This window comes from Hypanus sabinus, unplaced genomic scaffold (genome assembly GCF_030144855.1).
Source record: "Hypanus sabinus isolate sHypSab1 unplaced genomic scaffold, sHypSab1.hap1 scaffold_950, whole genome shotgun sequence".
NCBI classification, from domain to species: Eukaryota; Metazoa; Chordata; class Chondrichthyes; order Myliobatiformes; family Dasyatidae; genus Hypanus; species Hypanus sabinus.
Window position 1 is genome coordinate 57,782 of NW_026781805.1, and position 21,199 is coordinate 78,980.

A 21,199-nucleotide genomic window follows, 5' to 3' on the forward strand; every position below is an offset into this window, starting at 1 on the left:
AAAGGACCTGGATGAGGAAGTGGAGGGATAGGTCAGTACATTTACTGATGAGCCAAAGGTCAGAGGTATTGTGGATAGTGTGGAGGGCTGTCGAGGTTATAGCAGGACCCCGATTGGAAGCGAAACTGGGCTGAGAAGTGGAAGATGGAGTCTGATCCAGACAAGTGTGAGGTGGTTCACTTTAGAAGGTAAATACGATGGCAGAATATAGTATGAATTGTAAAACTCTTGGCAGTGTGGAGGATCAGAGGAATCTTGGGGTCTGATTTCATTTGCGCAGACTGACTGTGTGGTTCAGAAGGCACACGGTGTATTGGCCTTCATCAACCTAGTGATTCAGTTCAAGTGCCAAGAGGTAATGTTACTGCTATATAGGACCCTGGTTAGACCCCACTTGGAGTACTGTGCTGTTCGCCTCACTACAGTAAGGGTGTGGAAGCTATAGAAAGGGTGCAGAGGAGATTTACAAGGATTTCTCTGGATTGCGGAGCATGCCTTATGAGAACAGGAGAGTGAACTTGGCCTTTTCTTCTTGGACAGATGGAGGATGAGAGGTGACCTAACAGAGGTGTATAAGATGATGAGAGGCATAGATCGTGTGGATAGGCAGAGGCTTTTTCTCAGGGCTGAAATGGCTAACACGAGAGGGCACAGTTTTAAGATGCTTGGGGAGAAGTTACAGAGGCAATGTCAGGGGTAAGTTCTTTAGGCAGAGAGTGGTGAGTGCGTGGAATGGGCTGCCGGCGACGGTGGTGGAGGCGGATACATCAGGGCCTTTAAAGAGACTTCTGGATCGGTACATGGAGATAAAAAGAAGAGGGATGGTGGTTAACCCTAGGAGATCTCTAACGTATGTTCATGTTTGGGAGAGCACTGTTGGACGAAGGGCCTGTGTATTATGCTATGGGTTCTCTATGTTTCTCTGATTCTATGTTCTCAGTTCATTCCATACAGCCAATGCTCACAGCATCCTTTCCTCCCACTATCACTCTGTTACATTTGCTCCCGAGGCCACTGCCTCTGCGCTGAGAGGCGGTGACCACAGAGCGATAAAAACATTGTGCAACTCTTCTTGCAGCTCTGGTGGGCCGTTACCCTGGAAACGGAGGAAGTGGCTCACCGAAAATAACCGAAAAGGGAAATAACAAACTCAACATCGTATGCTGTGAGTGTAATTTTGATAAAGGTTAACACTGCAGCCATTTTGAAATGAAGAATCTAAAATTGTGAAGTCTGCTTTTAACATGCTGTATTCAATAATCCTCTGATAGTTCTGCCTAACAAAAAATGACAATAGTTAGCGATCAATAATATATTAACCTCTGCCGGAAATATATCCAGTGACAGCCCCAATCACCATCTGTTGCAACAAACTCCACAGATCGAGCACTCTTTGGCTGGAGAAGTTACTCTCAGTTTTAAAGGGAAGCTTGATTATTCCGAGGCTGTCCTCTCAGACCCCAGACTGATGGAAACATCCTCCACGTGTCCACTGTCTCCAGGCTGTTCAGTATTCTGTGGGTTTAAATAAGATCCCGTCCACCTCTGTACTTCTGAACTCAATAGAGTACAGGCTCAGAGTCATCAAATGTCTTTCATACGAGCGGTGGTTGATACGTTCGTGGCCCAAGGTAGAAGGAGTCCATTTTAGAAAACCCAGCACGTTCATTTTTCGACATAGTCCCCGCCTACATTTACACGCTCAGTCCAGCGGTCGTGGAGCAAACGGATCCCTTCTTTGCAGAATTCGACAACTTGGACCTCCAGAGTTGGTCGACAGTAAGGGTGATTGATATGTTCATGGCCTAAGGTAGAAGGAGACGAGTTATACAGCTCTCGTTACATGCACATTCAGATCAACTCTTTGAGTGATCATACATAAAGTTTGAAGTTAATAACTCCTCCATCCACCACAGGCCACAGACTTATCAATCACCCCTCGTACAGAAACCCTCTCGTTCCTGAGATTACTCCTGTGAACCACGTGAGCCACAGTTGTACTGAACACATCTGCTTCATTTCCAACGATTGGCAGACAGGAGACAAAGAGGGGCGATTTCCAAACACAGTTTGAACACCAAACTCACGGGTCTATTTCTACTGTTGCAAACACGGTACAGCCCATTTACTCACAGCCTCTCACTGTGAGGGATGGGATGGTAACTCATCCTCTCCTCGGTGTGGCAGTCATTTCTTCCACAGAAACTCCCGAAACAAACATCTGAGCCCAGAACAGAAATACTGGCTCAAAACCTCATAAACCCGGGCAGCTTGAACCCCGGGGCCATTGTACTTGGATCTAAAACGGTGATATCCCAGGACCTAACCTCACAGGGTCACACAGCTGAATCTGCCACTCACCGACCCCCGAATCCTCACACATCGTCCCCGCATCTCACACTGCGTGGTGTAATCAGAAATTTCCCCATAGCCAATGCCCGGCACCCCGAGGCTTTTGATTCATTGTGAAAGGAGGAACATCCAGCCCCCATCTGTGGAAGTATTGACCTGGGTCAAATCCCCGATACTGACAGCTACATGGGCCCAATGTTTCCCAGGGTTACAGCTCAAGCAGCAACTCGCACAGGACTCCTTGTTGCCAGTAATATGCTGCAGTGTCTCGGCCATTCAGACTTCAAACACCAACACTCCGACATCAGCCTGTGTCAGAACGGGGACCTGATGAACCTCTGACCGGGCCAGAGATCGGGCTGGAAAACCTGGGCGCGGGGCAACAGCAGGCGGGTATAATGTTACACATTGTCTCCTCCAGATAAACTGAGCACATTTTATCATTATGCTATTGTTAAATGAGATCTTGCCCAGCACAATTGCCCGTCACATTTCCTGCAGGCTAATAGGAATAAAACATTTTAAATGTAAAATTGAAAGTCATGTGTTGGAAACTCGGTACATCAGATTGGATGTGTGGAAAGAGAAACTGTGGAAGACCCAGTATCTGAACCGGGACTGTCCAAGACGCTGCCCGATCTGCTGAAGATTTCCACCATTTTCTCTTTTTACTTTAAATGATGCACAACTATTAACTGATTACACGATATTTGTGACGGTCAGAACAAATTAGCACAAATGTAATACCAATATTCATTAGTTTTCTCTTCAATCCAATACAGGGATAATGCAGTCAATGCTCACAACATCCATCCCACCCCACTATCAATCTGTATTCTCTGCTTCCAACCCTCCTTCCGACAACGATTAATACAGCAGACATTTTAACTTTCAAGCGAAAATCGCAATGGCTGTCTTTAACTTATTCCGTGCTGTATTCAATAAACCCTCCAGTAGTTCCAGGTACAAACACCGATTTCAGTATCAACTCAGTGAGTCAAAAATACGTCATAATGAAGACAACGGCAGAAGAGAGATTGTTGATGGGATACAGGCTGGACAGATGTTGACCAAGATGGTGTGTATATATATATATATATATATATATATATATATATATATATATATATATATATATCTTTGACGTGGTGGGATACAGGCTGGACAATGGTTGACCAAGATAGTTACACTTACATCCTTCATATACATGAGTAAAAATCTTTACGTTTCCGTCTAAATATGCAATGTGCAATTTATAGTACTTTATAATAAATAGTATGTTCAACAATAGAACTTAAAATACGATCTTGTCAGCATGAATTAATCATTCTCATAGCCTGGTGGAAGAAGCTGTCCCGGATCCTGTTGATGTCCTGGCTTTCATGTTGCGGAAACACGAGGAAATCTGCAAATGCTGGAAATTCAAACAGCACACACAAAATGCTGGTGGAACACAGCAGGCCAGACAGCATCTATAAGGAGAAGCACTGTCGAAGTTTCGGGCGGAGACCCTTCGTCAGGACTAACTGAAAGGAAAGATAGTAAGAGATTTAAAAGTAGTGAGGGGAGGGGGAACTGCGAAATGATAGGAGAAGACCGGAGGGGGTGGGATGAAGCTAAGAGCTGATAAGGTGATTGGTAAAAGTGATACCGAGCTGAAAGGATCATGTTTTCGGGAGGCCTAGGGAGAAAGAAAGGAGTGGGGGGAACACCAGAGGGAGATGGAGAACAGGCAAACATCTAAATATGTCAGGGATGGGGTAAGAAGGGGAGGAGGGGCATTACCGGAAGTTAGAGAAGTCAATGCTCATGCCATCAGATTGGAGGCTACCCAGCCGGTATATAAGGTGTTGTTCCTCCAACCTGAGTTTAGATTCATTTTGACAGTAGAGGAGGCCATGGATAGACATATCAGAATGGGAATAGGACGTGGAATTAATATGTGTGGCCACTGGGAGATCCGGCTTTCACTGGCAGACCGAGCGCAAGTGTTCTGCGAAACGGTCTCCCAGTCTGCGTCGGGTCTCGCCAATATATAAAAGGCCACACCGGGAGCACCGGACGCAGTATACCACACCAGCCGACTCACAGGTGAAGTGTCGCCTCACCTGGAAGGACTGTCTGGGGCCCTGAATGTTGGTGAGGGAGGAAGTGTAAGGGCAGGTGTAGCACTTGTTCCGTTTATAAGGATAAATGCCAGGAGGGAGATCGGCGGGAAGGGATGAGGGTACGAATGGACAAGGGAGTCGCGTAGGGAGCAATCCCTGCAAAAAGTAGAAAGTGGGGGGGGAAGGAAAGATGTGTTTGGTACTGGGATCCCGTTGGAGGTGGCAGAAGTTACGAAGAATTATACGTTGGACCTGGAGGCTGGTGGCGTGGTAGGTGAGGACGAGGAGAGCCCTATCCCGAGTGGGGTGGCGGGTGGATGGGGTGAGGGCTGATGTGCGGGAAATGGGAGAGATGCGTTTGAGAGCAGAGTTGATGGTGGAAGAAGGGAAGCCCCTTTGTGTAAAAAAGGAAGACCTCTCCTTCATCCTGGAATGAAAAGCCTCATCCTGAGAGCAGATGCGGCGGAGACGGAAGGATTGTGAGAAGGAGATAGTATTTTTGCAAGAGACAGGGTGGGAAGAGGAATAGTCCATGTAGCCTTGACAGTCTGTAGGCCTATAGTAGATATCAGCAGATCAAGAAAGGGGACGGAGGTGTCGGAAATGGACCAGGTAAATTTGAGGGCAGGGTGAAAGTTGGAGGCAAAGTTAATGAATTCAACGAGCTCAGCATGCGTGCAGGAGGCAGACCCAATGCAGTCGTCGATGTAGCAAAGGAAAAGAGGGGGATGGACACACGTATAGACTTGGAACATGGACTGTTCCACAAAGCCAACAAAAAGGCAGGCATAACTGGAACCCATGCGGGTGCCCATGGCGACACCGTTGGTTTGGCGGAAGTGGGAGGAGCCAAAGGAGAAACTACACTGGACGTCCATGGTTCCTCCGGCAGTTTGTTCTGGTCTGGATAACCCGTGTTAGTATGGAGAACGGGATTTTACACAATATTCCAGGTACAATCTCAACAAAACCCAAATAATTGTTACGGTAATTACTACACTTAAACACAAGAAAGCTTGCAGACACTGGAAATTCAAAGCAATACACGCAAAATGCTGAAGGAATTCAGCACAACAGGCTGTATCTAAGGAAAAGAGTAGACCGTTCGTCATTTTGGGCAAAGAGCCTTCTTCATTACTGATGCGGGAGGGGGAAGATATCTGAATGAATAGGTAAGTGAGGGGTAAGAGGCGAGCTAGCAGGTGATAGGTGGTTAAGGGCTGAAGATGAAAGAATCGGAGAGTTGTCAATAGGAGAAAGGGATGGAGGGGACCTGGGAGCAATAACAAGCTGGTGAGCAGAAATGAAAGTTCAGAGTAGGGAATAGAGAAGGTTTTTGGTGTGGGGGGGATTTGTTTAGTGGAAGGAGAATTCAATATTCATACAATCAGGTTGGAGGGTACCCAGATGGAATATAAGGTGTTGCTCCTCCACCCTGAGGACGGTCTCATCTTGGCACAAGAGGATGCCATTGATCGAGATATCTGAATGGGAATCAGAATTAAAATGCAAACACAAGGAAATCTGCAGATGCTGGAAATTCAAACAACACACACAAAATGCTGGTGGAACACAGCAGGCCGGGCAGCATCTATAGGGAGCAGAGCTGTCGACGTTCCGGGCCGAGACACTTCGTCAGGACTAACTGAAAGGAAAGATAGTAAGATATCCCGTAGTGAAACAGTAAGAAAATGCTTTTAATATAAAATTGAAAATAAATCACTGGAAACTCAGTGCAGGATTTTGCCTTTATGTCAGCAAAATGTGCAATATGTCAGCACACATATTGGCTGACTGCAAGATGTTTGTGGCGTCCTGAAGAGATTTGCATAAATGCAATCCCAACATTCATTCGTTATCTCTTTATTCCAATATAAACATCATATTTTCCATACAGTGAATGCTGAAGGCATCCTCGCATCCACACTGCCTCCTGAAGTCACTGTCTCTCCGCTGAAGGGCAATGACCAGAGAGCCAAAAAATGTTCAATACTCCTTGCAGCTGTGGTGGGCTGTTACTCTGCTGATGGAGGAAGCGGCTGAGCAGAACTAAAGGAAAATAGGAAATAAGGAACTCGACCTCACATGCTCTGAGTTTCATTATGACAAACATGAATACTGGCCTCTCAGCCATTTTGTAATGGGGAAGCTAAAATTCCAGTGGTTGTTTTAATCCTGCTCCGAGGTGTATCCATTAAATCTGTTGGTATTTCCATCTCTACAGAACCTCCAGCAGTGCGGAAGCTGTTCCAAAAACAAAACACGTTGTTGGATGCGGCCTATCTGCTTCAAATGGCAACTATCGGATATTCACAAAGTATATCACATGGTGATAACCATAAAGTGTACTTCTTTGTTCAATTAAGTGGCTAAAATTCCATCATGTTCTTGTGACTGCCAATAGCTTATATCTATGATCAACTCCAGGCATTGATTCATGTTCAATTCAGATCCTGCTACTGGACAGAATGACGGAAGGGAAGGTCTGCAGAAACAACTGAATATATTGAGATTGTAACCTCAGTTACTAGACTCCCCTACTGTTGAATACATCTTGTTCCTATCCGCTCCATCCGGACCTCAGGATTTCATGGAGGTTCCTGTTCCCACAGTCATCACCCCTCCATTGAGATCAGGCCCAGAAACACCAGTTGCTCCTCATACATAAAACCTTTTCAATCTAGAATCACTCTTGTGAACATTGTAAACAACAGCTTTAATGAGCACATTCCCTCGGATACAGACAGTTTGCCGGGGGAATAATTTATTGAGCCTCATGTACTGTTTCGTAGTGCCCAATTAATTGTCAAAAAAGAACATTGTGCTATCTGGTCAAGGAACCGAAAGGGATGGGGTAGATCTTCCATGATTTTTGAATGCCTTTATTTACCTGGGAGACAGATACAGAGACTATAGAAATCGGGAAAAGTTAGTCTTGTTATAGATTGTATGCGGATTACAGAACAGGTGCTTGCTGAATTAGAATGGACAAATCCCCCGGGCCTGACAAGTTGTTCCCTTGGACCTTGTGGGAGGCCAGTGCAGAAACTGCTCGAACACTGTCAGAGACAAATAAAATGCACAGAGCTATAGCTGATATTGAGGTGGTGGGATACAGTCTGGACAGAGTTTGAAAAAGATGGTTGATATATATCATTGAGCTGGTGGGATACAGACTGGACAGAGGTTGAAAAAGATGGTTGATATATTTCATTGATGTGGAGGGAAATATATTGGACTGAGGGTGGACAAGATGGTTGATATTTATCATTAACTTGAAGAGATACAGGCCGAGTCGGCGGTGAAGAAGGCAAATGCGATCTTTGCAATCAATTCAAGAGGATTGTAATATAAAAGGAAGGATGTGCTGTTGAGAATTTATGAAGTCCTGATGAGGCAACATATAGAAACATAGAAAGATAGAAAAGTTACAGCACAATACATCCTGAGCTTCCTGTAGAAGTAGTAGAGGCCAGTTCAGTTGTGACATTTAAGGTAAAATTGGATAAGTATATGGACAGGAAAGGAGTGGAGGGTTATGGGCTGAGTGCGGGTAGGTGGGACTAGGTGAGATTAAGGGTTCGGCACGGACTAGGAGGGCCGAGATGGCCTGTTTCCGTGCTGTGATTGTTATATGGTTATATGGTTATGGTTAATACAGGCCCTTCGGCCCACGAAGCTGTGCCCAACATGTACCTTCGAACGACCTGGGCTTCACCAAAAGTCCTCTATTTTCCTGAGCTCCATGTCCCCCTGCAGGAGTCTCTTAAATAACCGTATCGTTTCCTCGTCCACGACCGCTGCCGGCAGCTCATTCCACGCACTCACCACTGTGCAAAAACTTACCCCTGACATCTCTTCTGTACCCACTTCCAAGCACCTTAAAACTATGTTCTCTCGTTCTAGCCGTTTCAGCCCTGGGGAAAAGCCTCTTACTATTCACACGATCAAGGCCTCTCTTTATCTTGTACACGTCTATCAGGGCACCTCTCGTCCTCCATCGCTCCGAGGAGAAAAGGCCGAGTTCACTCAAGCTATTCTCATAAGGCACGCTCCCCAATCCAAGCATCATCCTTGCAAATCTCCTCTGCACCCTTTCTGTGGTTTCCACGTACTTCCCATAGTGACGCGATCAAAACTGAGCACAGCACTCCAAGTGGATCTGACCAGGGTCCTATATAGCTGCAACATTAGCTGTCGGCTCCTAAATTCAATTCCACGATTAATGAAGGCCAATACACCGCATGCCTTCTGAATCACAACGTCAACCTGCGTTGCAGCTTTGAGTGTCCTCGGATCCCAAGATCCCGCTGATCTAGCACACTGCCGAGAGTCTTACTATTAATGCAAAATTCTGCCATCATATTTGACCTACTAAAATGAAACACCTCGCACTTTTCTGGGTTGAACTCCATCTGCCACTTCTCAGCCCAGTTTTGCATCCTATCCAAATCCCGTTGTAACCTCTGACAGCACTGCACACTATCCATAACACACCCAACCTTTGTGTCATCAGCACATTTGCTAATCTATCCCTCTAATTCCTCACCAAGGTCATTTATAAAAATCACAAAGAGTAGGTGTCCCAGAACAGATCCCTGAGGCACACCACTGTCACCGGCCTCCATGTAGAATATGACCCGTCTACAACCACTCTTTGCCTCCTGTGGGCAAGCCACTTCTGGATCCACAAAGCCATGTCCCCTTGGATCCCATGCCATCTTACTTTCTCATTACGCCTTGCATGGGTACCTTATCAAATGTTTTTTTAAAATCCATACATACTACATCTGCGGCAAAGCCTCTACAGATTCAGCACTTTCCTTTTGAAGTTAAGAGGCCTAAACCTGCTCAGAACACTCCAAGTGCTTCATAAAGTTTCAACATGACATCCTTGCTTTTATATTCTATTCCTCTTGGGATGAATGCGAACATCACATTTGCCTTCCTCATCACAGACTCAACCTGCAAATTCACCTTTAGGGAATCCTGCACAATGATCCCCAAGTCCATTGGCACCACAGTTTTCTTTTGTATTTAGAAAATAACTAAGACTTTCATTTCGTCTACCGAACTGCACGACTATACACGTCTCCAAACTGTATTCCATTCCTTTGCCCATTTTCCTAATCTGTCAATGACCTTCTGTAGCCTTTCTAATTCCTCGAAACCTCATGCACCTCGAACTATCTTCATGCTATCTGCAAACATTGCAACAAAGCCATCAATTCCATTGTCCAAATCATTAACATATGACGTAAAAGAATCGGTCCCAAAACAGACACTGTGGAGTATCACTGGTCACTGGGAGCAATCCAGAAAATGATTATTTTATTCCCAGGCTTTGCCCCTTTCCAACCAACCACTGCTTTATCCACGTCAGAATCGTTCTTGTAATACTATGATCTCGTAGCTTGTTAAGCAACCTTATCTGTGGCAGCGTAACAAAGACTTTCTGAAAATCCAAATACACAGCATCAACCGATTCACCTTTGTCTATCAGGCTTATTATTTCTTCAAAGATTTGTCAGGCATGATTTTCCCTTGAGGAATCATGTCCACTAAGGCCTATTTTATGACGGGTCTCCAAGTACCCTGAGACGACATCCTTAATCATCGGCTCCTATACCTTCCTAAACACTGAGGTCAGACAAACGGACAGATGGGTTCTCTTCGTTCCCATTCCTTTCTTGAAGAGTGAAGTAACATTTGCAATTTTCCAGTCTCTCAGAACCATTACAGAAGCTAGTGATTCTTGAAAGAACTTTATTGATGTCTCACGATCTCTTCAGCCACCATTTTTAAAATTCTTCTGTACACGCCACCTAGTCCAGGTGACATATCTAAATTCAGACCTTTGAGTTTCCCAAGAAACCTCTCTCTAGTTATGTTAACTTCACACATTTAATGCCCCCGACACCTGGAGCTTCCAATATACTGCTGGTGTCTTCCTCCATGAAGGCTGGTGAAAAATACTTATTCAGTTCGGCCGCCATTCCTGTCCCCATTTACTCCCTCTCCAGTGTCGTTTTCCAGCGTTCTGATATCCAGCCGTGCTTCTCTGTTACACTTTATGTATCTGAAGAAACGTTCAGTAACATCTTTACTATTATAGGTTCGTTTTCTTTGGGGGTTCACCTTTACCTTCTTAATGACTTACTGTTGCCTTTTGTTTTCTGTTTGTTTTAACAACATTACCAATCCTCCAGCTTCCCACAAATTGCTGCTCTGTTACCATCCCTGCGAGTGACCGTTTCCCATCAATTCTGGCCAATTCCCCTCTCCTGCCTCGGTAATTCCCTGTACACCACTGTAATGCTGGTACTTCTGTAATACTGATACCTCTGCCTTTAGCTTCTCCTTCTGGAGTTTCTGTTTGACTCCCACTAGCTGAGAGACGGGGGACAGTGAGAGGGACTTTCCAAACACGGATTGAACACTAAACCCCGGTCCATGCTTACTGCTGCAAACACGGAGCATCCCATTAACTCACAGCGTCTCACTGCGAGGGAAGGAGAGATAACTCGTTCTCTTCTTTGCTTCCAAAGGAACTCTAGAACTAAACAGCTGAGCACAGAACATTAATACTATCTGATCACTTCATCCGCCCGGGCAGCTTGATAGACAGGTCCATTTTATATGGGTCAAAACCTGGACCCAAGAGATTCGCAGATCGTCGCACGTCTCACGTAGAATTCCCCGCAGCCCATGCCCATCTGTCCGAAACGTTTGCTTTATTGGGGAAAGAGGAACGCCCAGTGCCATCTGTAGTAGCAATAAGCTCAGACGAACACCAAACACTACAAATACTATATTCCTGGAGTCCCCATCCCAGGATGATAACCTTGGCCCAGGACTCTTTGCTGCCGCTGACGTAATTCGGTGTCTCAGCTATGCCCAGTTCACAAACTAAAACTCCTGAACCAACCCATGACGGAATAGTAGCCGGTGGAAGCTTTGTCTGGACGGGGATCGGGGTTGAATTCCGGGCCTTGGGTCACAGCGCGGACGCGGATACCTTTCAGCAGGTAAACTGAAAACACTTGTCGATTATTTTATTGTTGAGTGGAGGGAGCATATTTGCCTTTTCTATCGATGCATAAATATTGACTGATTGCAAGATGTTTGTGACAGCCTAAAATGATTTCCACAAATGCAATCCCAACATTCATTACTCATCTCTTCATTCCAACACAGGCATCATATATTCCATACAGTAAGTGCTCAAAGCATCCTGGAATCCACACCTGCTTCTGAGGCTACTGTGTCTGCACAGTGATCACAGTGCGATAAAATGTCCAACCCTCCTTGAACCCTACTAACCGAGCAAGAGGCCCACCAGAAGTAAATGAAAAAGGAAGTAACAGTCTGAACCTCACATGTTTTGAGTTTCCTTATGACCACAATGAATATTGAACACTCAGCAATGTTGAAATCAAAATGCCAGTATCCAGTAAATCTGCTGTTAGCTCCTTCTCAGCAGTGCTGAGGCTGGTCATTAAATACGGTCAGTCTGCTTCAAAAGTCGGTTATCTGTTATTTACAAAATACATTACACAACACATTGTGATGATATTCATGAAGTTTCCTTCTTTGCTTAATTAAGCGATTAAAAATTCTGACAAATTGTTGTAGCTTTGAATAACGTAAAAGTACAGTTGACAATACAGGCAGCATTCTGACCCAACTACTGGATAGAATGGTGGAGGAGAAGGCTTGTAGATACATCTCAGTGGTTTGTGAGGTTTTTTTCTCTGTTTCAAGACACCTCTCCTGATGAAAATATCTTTATCCGTCCACTCTATGGAGTCATCAGTATTTGCTCCGTTTCAATGAGTTTCCCTCCGCTAGCGTGCCCCATCATCCATTTGAGAACAGGCCCAGGGACAGCAAATGCTTCAAATACATTAAGCTTTTCAATCCAGAAATCATTATTATAAACAATTATTGTAATGAGCACATTTCCACGAGTAACAAACTATTTGGTGGCAGTATATTTATTTGAGAAAACCTGTTGTTTCCCTACTGCCACAATAACTGGACAAACGAACTTCTGAAGATCAGCGTGCTTATGTACGCATGGAGCGAAAAACTTTGGGGGAGATCCACACTGACTCCTGAAGTCACTGTCTCTCCGCTGAAGGGCAGTGACCAGAGAGCCATAAAAATGTTCAATACTCCTTGCAGCTGTGGTGGGCTGTTACTCTGGTGATGGAGGAAGTGGCTGAGCAGATCTAAGGGAAAATAGGAAATAAGGAACTCGACCTCACATGCTCTGAGTTTCATTATGACAAACATGAATACTGGCCTCTCAGCCATTTTGTAATGGGGAAGCTAAAATTCCAGTGGTTGTTTTAACCCTGCTGCGAGGTGTATCCATTAAATCTGTTGGCATTTCCATCTCTTCTGAAATTCCAGCAGTGCAGAAGCTGTTCCAAAATCAAAACACGTTGTTGGATGCGGCCTATCTGCTTCAAATGGCAACTATCGGATATTTACAAAAGATATAACATGGTGATAACCATAAAGTGTACTTCTTTGTTCAATTAAGTGGCTAAAATTCCATCATGTTCTTGTGTCTACCAATAGCTTATATCTATGATCAACTCCAGGCATTGATTCATGTTCAATTCAGATCCTGCTACTGGACAGAATGACGGAAGGGAAGGTCTGCAGAAACAGCTGAATATATTGAGATTGTAACCTCAGTTACTAGACTCCCCTACTGTTGAATACATCTTGTTCCTATCCGCTCCATCCGGACCTCAGGATTTCATGGAGGTTCCTGTTCCCAGAGTCATCACCCCTCCATTGAGATCAGGCCCAGAAACACCAAATGCTCCTCATACATAAAACCTTTTCAATCTAGAATCACTCTTGTGAACTTTGTAAACAACAACTGGAATGAGCACATTCCCTCGGATACAGAGAGTTTGCCGGGGGAATAATTTATTGAGCCTCATGTACTGTTTCGTAGTGCCCAATTAATTGTCGAAAAAGAACATTGCGCTATCTAGTCAAGGAACCGAAAGGGATGGGGTAGATCTTCAATGATTTTTGAATGCCTGTATTTACCTGGGAGACAGTTACAGAGATTATAGAAATCGGGAAAAGCTAGTCTTGTTCTAGATTGTATGCGGATTACAGAACAGGTGCTTGCTGAATTAGAATGGACAAATCCCCGGGGCCTGACAAGTTGTTCCTTTGGACCTTGTGGGAGGCCAGTGCAGAAACTGCTCGAACACTGTCAGAGACAAATAAAATGCACAGAGCTATAGCTGATATTGAGGTGGTAGGATACAGACTGGACAGCGTTTGAAAAAGATAGTTGATATATTTCATTGATGTGGAGGGAAATAGATTGGACAGAGGTTGGGCAAGATAGTTGATATGTATCATTAACTTGAAGAGATACAATCTGGACAGATTTTGAACAAAATCGGCATGGAGTGAGCTGATGGAACCATGTGGGAGAAAGCATCGATGACAATCAAAGATGGTCCTCCAGGAATGCACAGATACTAAATTAAAATCGAATGGAACGATAGAGATAGAAGAAACAACGGGAACTTTGAATTGTGACCTCTATCCCTCAGTAAATTTCATCAACCTACCATAGAGAGCATCCCAACAGGATTCTTCACGCGTTCATACGGCTCCTGTTTTACTCGTAAGTGCAAGGAACTGCAGAGAGCTGTGGACAGCTGAGGACATCATAGAAACCAATCTGCCCACCATGGACTGTGCCTGCAATTCCTGTGTGATTGGTAAAGCAGGCACAGCATAACCTCACATCCCGGGACAGTCTGACATCCCACTTGGGTAGAAGTTTAAAAAAAATGGAAAACACTGCAACCAGGCTTAAGGACGGTTTCCGTTCTGTTGTTATAAGCAAAATGAACGGTGGCCAGCAAGATAAGGAGGACTTTAACCTCACAATATTACTGTACCACATGTCTACCTGCCCTGCAATTTCTCTGAAATAGTAATGGACAAGAGGGGCCGAAAGTAATTTTTAAAAATAGGTGCAAAGATACGTGGGGGTGCGTGTGTAGTTTTCCTGCAGGTTAATTTACAGGCCGAGTCGGCGGTGAAGAAGGCAAATGCGATCTTTGCAACCAATTCAAGAGGATTGTAATATAAAAGGAAGGATGTGCTGTTGAGAATTTATGGTCCTGATGAGGCAACACATAGAAACATAGAAAGATAGAAAAGTTACAGCACAATACCGGCCCTTCGGCCCACGAAGCTGTGCCCAACATGTACCTTCGAACGACCTAGGATTCAGCAAAAGTCCTCTATTTTCCTAAGCTCCATGTCCCCCTGCAGGAGTCTCTTAAATAACCGTATCGTTTCCGCGTCCACCACCGCTGCCGGCAGCTCATTCCACGCGCTCACCACTGTGCAAAAACTTACCCCTGACATCTCTTCTATACCCACTTCCAAGCACCTTAAAACAATGTTCTCTCGTTCTAGCCGTTTCAGCCCTGGGGAAAATCCTCTTACTATTCACACGATCAAGGCCTCTCTTTATCTTGTACACGTCTATCAGGGCACCTCTCGTCCTCCTTCGCTCCAAGGAGAAAAGGGCGAGTTCACTCAAGCTATTCTCGTAAGGCACGCTCCCCAATCCAAGCATCATCCTTGCAAATCTCCTCTACACCCTTTCTGTGGTTTCCACGTACTTCCCATAGTGACGCGATCAAAACTGAGCACAGTGCTCCATGTGGGTCGGACCAGGGTCCTACATAGCTGCAACATTAGCTGTCGGCTCCTAAATTCAATTCCACGATTAATGAAGGCCAATACACTGCAGGCCTTCTGAACCACAAAGTCAACCTGCGTAGCAGCTTTGAGTGCCCTCGGATCCCAAGATCCCGCTGATCTGGCACACTGCCAAGAGTCTTACTATTAATGCTAAATTCTGCCATCATATTTGACCTACTAAAATGAAACACCTCGCACTTATCTGGGTTGAACTCCATCTACCAGACCTCCGTCCAGTTTTGCATCCTATCCAAATCCCGTTGTAACCTCTGACAGCCCTCCACACTATCCATAACACACCCAACCTTTGAGTCATCAGCATATTTGCTAATCTATCCCTATAATTCCTTACCAAGGTCACTTACAAAAATCACAAAGAGTAGGTGTCCCAGAACAGATCCCTGAGGCACACCACTGTCACCGGCCTCCATGAAGAATATGACCCGTCTACAACCACTCTTTGCCTCCTGTGGGCAAGCCACTTCTGGATCCACAAAGCCATGTCCCCTTGGATCCCATGCCATCTTAATTTCTTATTACGTCTTGCAGATGTTGTTCCCTTTTCAGGGATAGCTCGGGAAATTATAGGCTAGTGAGTCTGACTTCAGTGGTTGGCATGTTGATGGAGAGGATCCTGAGAGGCAGTATTTATGCCTTATTTTTGCCTTATCAAATGTTTTGCTAAAATCCATACATACTACATCTGCGGCTCTATTTTAGTCAATATGTTTAGTCACATCCTCAAAAAAAATCAATCAGGCGCGAAAGGCACAACCTGCTTTTGACAAAGCCATGCTGACTATTCCTAATCATACTTTACCTCTCCAAATGTTCATAAATACTGCCTCTCAGGATCCTCTCCATCAACATGCCAACCACTGAAGTCAGACTCACTAGCCTATAATTTCCCGAGCTATCCCTGAAAAGGGAACAACATCTGCAATCCTACAATCCTCCGGAACCTCTCCCGTCCTCATTGATGATGCAAGGATCATTGCCAGAGGCTCAGCAATCTCCTCCCCTGCTTCCCACAGGAGCCTGGGATATATCCAGTCCGGTCCCGGTGACTTATCCATCTTGATACTTTGTAAAGCTCCAGCACATCCCCTTTCTTAATATCTACATTCTCAAGCTTTTCAGACCAGTGCGATCACCCTTGCAATCGCCAAGATCCTTATACGCGGTGAATACTGAAGAAAAGCATTCATTAAGTACCTCTGCTATCTCGTCCGGTTCCATACACGCAATTCCACTGTCACACTTGATTGATCCTATTCTCTCAAGTGTTATCCTCTTGTCGTTCACATGCCTGGGTCTTTCCTTAATCCTGCCCGTCAAGGCCCTCATGTGCTTGCTCTCTTGAAGTGAGTATAGATGGTTAAATCTCCAGGGCCTGACAACATATTCCCTGGAAGCATTTGGGACGCTAGTATTGAAACTGCGTGAATGCTGGCAGAGACATATAAAATGGTCACAGCTACAGATGATGTGCCAGCCGACCAGAAGAGAGCTAAATTTTCTCATTTGTGTGGGAAAGGTTCGGTAATAGAACATAGAACAATACAGCACAGTACAGGCTTTTCGGCCCACAATGTTGTGCCGACCCTTAAGCCCTGCCTCCCATATAACCCTTTACCGTAAATACCTTCATATACCTGTCAAGTCGACCCGTAAATTTCACTAGTGTTTCTGCCTCCACCACTGAATCAGGCAGTGCATTCCACGCACCAACCACTCTGAGTAAAAAAACCTTCCTCTAATATCCCCCTTGAATTTTCCTCCCATTACCTGAAAGTCATGTCCTCTTATATGAGCAGTGGTGGCCTGAGGAAGAGACGCTAGCTGTCCACTCTATCTATTCCTCTTAATAACTTGTATAACTCTATCATGTCCACTGTCATCCTCCTTCTCTCTAGAGACTAAAGCCCTAGCTCCCTTAATCTCTGATCATAATGCATACTCTCTAAATCAGGCAGCATCCTAGAAAATCTCCTCTGTACCCTTTCCAATATTTCTACATGCTTCCTATGGTGAGGCGACCTGAACTGGACACAGTACTCCAAGTGTGGCCTAACCAGAGTTTTATCGGGCTGCATCATTACCTCACGACTCTTAAACTCTGTCCCTCCACTTATGAAAGCTAACACTCCATAAGCTTTCTTAACTACCCTCTCTATCTGTGAGGCATCTTTCAGGGATCTGTGGACATGACATCTTTGTACTCCGCCTTGGAGTTTGTCCTTCCAAAGTGTACCACCTCACACTTCTCCGGGTTGAACTCCATCTGTCACTTCTCAGCCCACTTCTGCATCCTATCAATGTCTCTCTGCAATCTTCGACAATCCTCTACACTATTCCCAACACCACCAACTTTTGTGTCGTCTGCAAATTTGCCAACTCACCCTTCTACCCCTACATCTAGGTCGTTAATAAAAATCACGAAAGGTAGAGGTCCCAGAACAGATCCTTGTGGGACAAGTCACAACCCTCCAATCCGAATGTACTCCCTGCAACGGCCCTTTGCCTTCTGCAGGCAAGCCAATTCTGAATCCACCCCGCCAAACTTCCCTGGATCGAATACCTTCTGACTTTCTGAATAAGCTTACCGTGTGGTACTTTGTCAAATGCCTTACTAAAATCCACGTAGGTCGCATCCACTGTACTCCCCTCATCAATATGCCTGGTCATATCCTGAAAGAAAACTCTATCAGGCTTGTTAGACACGATCTGCCCTTCACAAAGCCATGCTGACTGTCCCTAATCAGACCATGATTCTCTAAATGCCCATAGATCCTATCTCTAAGAATCTTTTCCAACAGCTTTCCCACCACAAACGTAAGGCTCACTGGTCTATAATTACCCGGACTATCCGTCCTAACTTTTTTGAACAAGGGGACAACATTCACCTCCCTCCAATCCACCGGTACCATTCCCGTGGACAATGAGGACATAAAGATCCTAGCCAGAGGCTCAGCAATCTCTTCGCTCGCCTCGTGGAGCAGCCTGGGGAAGATTCCATCAGGCCCCGGGGACTTATCCGTCCTAACAACTCCAACACCTCCTCTCTCTTAATATCAACATGCTCCAGATCTTTAACCTCACTCATATTGTCCTCACCGTCTTCAAGTTCCCTCTCATTGATGAATAATGAAGAGAAGTATTCATTGAGGACTTCGCTCATTTCCACAGGCTCCAGGCACATCTTCCCATCTTTATCTCTAATCGGTCCTACCTTCCCTCCTGTCATCCATTTGTTCTTCACATAATTGAAGAATGCCTTGAGGTTTTCCTTTACCCTACTCGCCAAGACTTTCTCATACCCCCTTCTTGCTCCCCTCAGCGGCTTCTTCAGCTCCTTTCTTGCTACCCTATATTCAATAGACCCATCTGATCCTTGCTTCCTGAACCTCGTATATGATGCCTTCTTCCGCCTGACTAGATTTTCCACCTCACCTGTCACCCATAGTTCCTTCACATTACCATTGTTTATCTTCCTCACTGGGACAAATTTATCCCTAACATCCACAAGAGATCCATAAACATCGACCACATGTCCATAGTACATTTCCCTGCAAAAACATCATCCCAATTCACACTCGCAAGTTCTAGCCTTATAGCCTCGTAATTTGCTCCTCCCCAATTAAAATGTTTCCTGTCCTCGCTGATTCCATCCTTTTCCATGATAATGTTAAAGGGCGGGGAGCGGCGGTCACTGTCCCCCAGATGCTCACCCACTGAGAGATCTGTGATTGACCCGGTTCGGAACCTAATACTAGATCCAGTATGGCATTCTCCCTAGTCGGCCTGTCAACATCCCGTGACAGGAATCCGTCCTGGGCACACTTAACAAACTCTGCCCCAATTAAACCATTGAACTAATATGGTGCCAATCAATATTAGGGAAGTTAAAGTCACCCATGATGACAACCCTTTCATTTTTGCAACTTTCCAAACTCTGCCACCCAATCTGCTCCTCTGTATCTCTGCTGCTACCGGGGGGACTATAGAATACTCGAAATAGAGTGACTGCTCCCTTCCTGTTCCTGATCTATCCGTGCTGGCTCAAAATAGGATTCTGCTACAATACCCACACTTTCTGTAGCTCTAATATTATCCCTGACCAGTAATGCTACCCCCTCCCCTTTTTCCGCCCTGTTTATCCCTTTTAAAACACTGAAATCCAGGAATATTGAGAATCCATTACTGCCCTGGTGTCAGTCATGTCTCCGTAATGGCCACTACATCATAATTCCATATAAGTATCCAAGCTCTCGGTTCATCACCTTTGTTCCTGATGCTTCTTGCATTGAACTACACGCACTTTCGCCCTTCTACCTTTACACCCTTTATTCTGCTTATCTTTCCTCAAAGCTTTTTTTATATGTGGATCTGGCTTTACTCCATGCACTGTACTTGCAGTTCTCGCATGACTTTTATCCCTCTCAACCTCACTATCTGCTGTTACACTCTGGATCCCCTCCCCCTGTAAATCTAGTTTAAACCCCTCGGAACAGTACTAGCCAACCTTACTGCGAGGATATTAGTCCGCTTCCAGTTCAGGTGCAACCCGTCCCGTCAGAACAGGTCCCACCTTCCCTGGAACAAGGCCCAATTGTCCAGAAACATGAAGCCGTCCCTCCTAGACCAAATCCATAGCCAAGTATTTCGCTGCATCATCTCCCTATTTCTAGCTTCACTAGCACGTGACACTGGTAGAAATCCTGAGATTATAACCTGTCCTTCAACTTTTCACCTAACTCCCTAAACTGTCTTTGCAGGACCTCGTCCTTCTTCCTATCCATGTTATTGCTCAGCTCATTTTTAATTTTTACACAGAGAGAGAGAGAGAGAGAGAGAGAGAGAGGAGAGAGAGAGAGAGAGAGAGAGAGAGAGAGAGAGAGAGAGAGAGAGAGAGAGAGAGAGAGGGAGAGAGAGAGAGAGAGAGAGAGAGAGAGAGAGAGAGAGAGAGAGAGAGAGAGAGAGAGAGAGGGAGGGAGAGAGAGAGTCAGAGAACTGAAGGAGAGAAAACAGAAAACACAACGACGGCCACCCAGAACGAGAGGCCGTGAGAGATCTGGATGTCACTGCCTAGTCTGAACGGGTGAAAGATGGATCTACTCAGACAGACGGAGCAGTGTCCCGAAGGTGCGATTACCCGGTTTAACCTTCTCTGTCTGCAAGAACACAACAGGTGGAAGGGCCGCTTTCCGTGGAATGATGGAAAACTATTGTCGACACCGGATATCGACCCCGGTGAAGTTTGGACCCGATACGGGGCTGGGTGAGGAAGGTAAAGTTCCCGGGATAAACCTCAATGGATGTGCAGTCTCGGTATCACCACCCCATCACGCTCCCAGGACCAGGGCAAGAGGGGCCGAGCGGCGGCTCATCTCAGTCGGTAAGTTGTGAAGGTCCCACAACACAGAGCGACCCCGACAGGTTCTGTCCAGCAAGCGCAGAGAGGCCGCCAGATTGGGGAAGTTAACTGGGTGCATTACCTTACATCAGACGTCCACACTGGGGACCGGCCTCAGTACTCACCGATGAGAACTTGTTTTCACGCCCGGACAGTGAACCCTCCCCCGGATTCCCGACTCTGGGGGTGATGGTCGTCTCCTAATCCGGATCCTGCAGACGATCCGCCGCCGCCGCCGACCCGCTTCAACACAGAACTGAAGGGAAGTCAACACTGGAATTCCCGTCATCAGAGCGGGGGGCGGAGCCTCGGAAATAAGGCAGATCTGCGGTAAAATGGGAGCGGGGAAAGAGCTCACGTGACTTACATGTATGTACGTCCACGGAATGGGGAAAGTGTTTTGGGGAACCTCCTTTGATTCTGACAGCAAAATGAGACTGACAGCTCCAGCTCCCGGTAGCGGCGCATCTTCAGACACTCTGAACAAATCAGCGAGTACTGCTGGGAGAAGCATACTCTCATTGGTTGAGGAGTGTCAGTGGGCGGGACGGTGTGC

The 21,199-nt window shown here is 45.6% G+C and overlaps 1 protein-coding gene across 1 annotated transcript in view; it reads right to left on the minus strand.

Moving 5' to 3' along the window:
• The window catches only part of LOC132390559 (NACHT, LRR and PYD domains-containing protein 3-like), a 63,827-nt gene extending 42,939 nt beyond the window's left edge, over nt 1–20,888 (minus strand). Inside the window, exon 1 of the mRNA XM_059963167.1 lies at nt 20,769–20,888. The gene's annotated coding sequence lies outside the window, so the exon portion shown is untranslated. The remainder of the gene's footprint in view (nt 1–20,768) is intronic.
• Between the last annotated feature and the right edge of the window lie 311 nt (nt 20,889–21,199).